Raw genomic sequence first — 3,329 nt, 5'->3', positions numbered from 1 at the left:
TTTTCTTCCATTCTGTGAGTTTCTCATTTCTCTGGTTGCCTCCTTTGATGTACAGAAGATTTTTAGTTTAATGAGGTCCCATTTGTTGATTCTTGATCTTCTTTCCTGAGCAATTGATGTCTGGCTTAGAAAATCCTTTCCTACACCTATATCTTGTAGGATTTGTCAAAGTTTTCTTCTAACAGTTTCTGTTTCAGGCTTTACATTGAGGTTTTTGATCCATTTGGAATTGACTTTTGTGCCTGGTGAATGATAGGGGTTTAGTTTCATTCTTCTACAAGTGGAGATCCAGTTTTGCCAGCACCATTTGCTGAGCATGCTGTTTTACTTCCAGTGAATGTTCTTGGCCACTTTGTCAAATATCAGGTGGTTGAAATTGCATGTACTCATATTTGGGTCTTCAATTTTGTTCAACTGGTGTATGGGTCTATTTTTGTGCCAGTACCATGTTGTTTTTATGATGATAGCTCTGTAACACAGTTTACAATCTGGTATAGTAATCCCCCAGCATTGCTCTTAGTATTCAGGGTTGCTTTGGCTATCCGAGGTCTTTTGTGCTTCCATATAAACCTTAGGACGTTTTTTTCCAATTCTGTAAAAACTGTTATGAGGATTTTGGTTGGCATTGCATTGAATCTATAAATGGCTTTTGGTAGAATTGTCATTTTCACAATATCAATTCTTCAAATCCATGAGCATGGGAGGTCCTTCCATCTTCTGATGTTTTCCTCAATCTCTTTCTTTAAAGATTTAAAATTTTCACTGTAGAGGTCTTTAATATCTTTTGTCAGGTTTATTCCGAGATATTTTCATTTTTTTTTCAGCTATTGTGAAGGGGAGTGATTCTATGTACTCTTTCTCTGATTGCTTTTTGTTGATATATAGAAAGGCTAAACACTTTTGTAGATTAATTTTGTAACTTGCCACTTTACGGAACGTGTTAATAATTTCCAGGAGTGCTCTGATGGAATGTTTGGTGTCTCTTAAACATAATATCACATTATCTGCAAAAAGGGATAATTTGATCTCGTCTTTTCCAATTATTACTCCTTTAATTTCCTTCTCTTGTCTTATTGCTCTTGCAAGATTTTAAAGCTCTATGTTAAAGAGGAGTGGAGACAGAGGACAGCCTTGTCTGGGTCCTGATTTCAATAGGAGAGCTTCCAGTTTTTCTCCATTTAGAATGATGTTGCCTGTGGGTTTGTTATATATGGCTTTAATTATGTTGAGGTATGTTCTCTCCAGTCCAATTCCCTCTAGGACTTTGAGCATAAATGCATGTTGAATTTTGTACAAGGCATTCTCTGTGTCTATTAAGATGACCATATAGTTCTTGTCTTTGAGCCCATTTATATGATTTATGATGTTTATTGACTTACGTATATTGAACCATCCCTGTATCCCTGGGATAAAGTCGACTTGATCATGGTGGATGATCTTTTTGATGTGTGTCTGTATGCGGTTTGCAAGTATCTTGTTGAGAATTTTTGCATCTATGTTCATTAAGGATATGGGTCTATAGTTTTCTTTTTTGGTTGTATCTTTCCCTGGCTTTGGTATTAGAGTGATGCTGGCTGCATAGAAGTAATTTGGAAGTTCTCCCTCCATATCTATCTTTTTGAATAAATTAAGTAGTATTGGACATAGGTCTTTAAATGTCTGGTAGAATTCTGCTATAAATCCATCTGGTCCTGGGCTTTTTTAGTACGGAGGTTTTGTATTACTGTTTCAATTTATTTTTGTGTTAATGGTCTCTTTAAGTTGTTAATCTCTTCTTGTTTAGTTTTCGTGGCTCCCATGGTTTTAGATACCCGTCCATTAAAATTTAGTAGCATATAGGTTTTTAAAGTATTCCTTTATAATGTTCTGGATCTTTTTGATGTCTGTTGTCATGTTTCCCCTTTCATCTCTGATTTTGTTGATTTGGGGGTGCTCTTTCTTTCTTTTGGTTAACTGGGCTAGCGGTCTGTCAATCTTGTTTATCTTTCCAAAGAACCAGCTCTCATATTCGTTGATTCTTTGTATTGTTTTCTTTGTTTCTATTTCATTAATTTCTGCTATGATTTTTGTTATTTCTTCTTGTCTGCTGGGTTTGGGTTTCACTTGTTGTTGCTTTTCAAGTGTCTTAAGTTGCAATGTTAAGTCATTTATTTGTGTTCTTTCTGATTTTTTAATGTAGGCACTTAGAGCTATAAACTTCCCTCTAAGGACAGCTTTCAGTGTGTCCCAGAGGTTTTGTTGTGTTGTAGTGTCCTTTTCATTTAGTTCCAGGAATACTTTTATTTCTTTCTTAATTTCTCCTTTGACCCATTTATCATTCAGGAGTGTGTTTTTTAATCTCCATGTTTTCATGTGGTTACTATGGCTTCTTATGGTGTTGATTTTAAGCCTTATTACATTGTAGTCCAATAGAATGCATGAAATTATTTCAATCTTTTTGCATTTGTTGAGGCTTGTTTTGTCCCCCAGCATATGGTCAGTTTTGGAGAAGGTTCCATGGGGTGCTGAATAGAAAGTATATCCTTTGGTACTGGAGTGGAAAACTCAGTAGATGTCTGTTAGGTCCATTTGATGTATGGTATTGTTTAACTCAGATGTCTCTCTGTTAACTCTCTGTACTGTTGACCTATCCAATGGAGACCATGGGGTATTGAAGTCCCCTATTATTAATGAGTTGGGATTTTCTGGGTCTTAAAGTCCTGCAGTACTGTTTTTATGAAGTTGGGTGCACCAGAGTTTGGTGAATATATGTTCATGATTGTAATATCTTCTTGGTTTATTGTTTCTTTGATCAGAATGAAATGGCCGTCTTTATCTCTTCTGATTAAAAACTCTATTTTGTCAGATATTAGAATTGCAACACCTGCTTTTTTCTTAGTATCTTTTTCTTGGTATGTTTTTTTCCATCCTTTCACCTTAAGATAGTGCCTGTCCTTGAAAGTGAGATGAGTTTCTTGTAGACAACGAAAATATGCGTTTTGTTTCTTAATCCATTCACCTAGTCTGTGTCTTTTGACTGGGGAGTTCAGTCCATTGATATTTAAAGTTATTGATGAAAGATGTGTATTTAATCCTGTCATATTTATTTCTGTTCACATTCTTGATATAGCTGTGCTCTTCCACAGTTATACTTTCATTGAATTTCTTTCTGCAACCCCTTGTGTATAGTCATTCCCTTCTTTCACTCTTTGTATTGCTTCAAGAACTCTCTGAATGGCTGGTTTCGTGGACATGAATTCTTTCACCTATTTATGTCATGGAAAATTTTTTTTTCCCTTTTGATTATAATAGACATTTTGGCTGGATATAGTAATCTGGCTTGGCACCTG

The sequence above is a fragment of the Nannospalax galili genome, unplaced genomic scaffold (genome assembly GCF_000622305.1).
Source record: "Nannospalax galili isolate Female #2095 unplaced genomic scaffold, S.galili_v1.0 scaffold416, whole genome shotgun sequence".
In the NCBI taxonomy this organism is placed as follows: Eukaryota; Metazoa; Chordata; class Mammalia; order Rodentia; family Spalacidae; genus Nannospalax; species Nannospalax galili.
Note: the sequence above shows the minus strand (reverse complement) of the source record.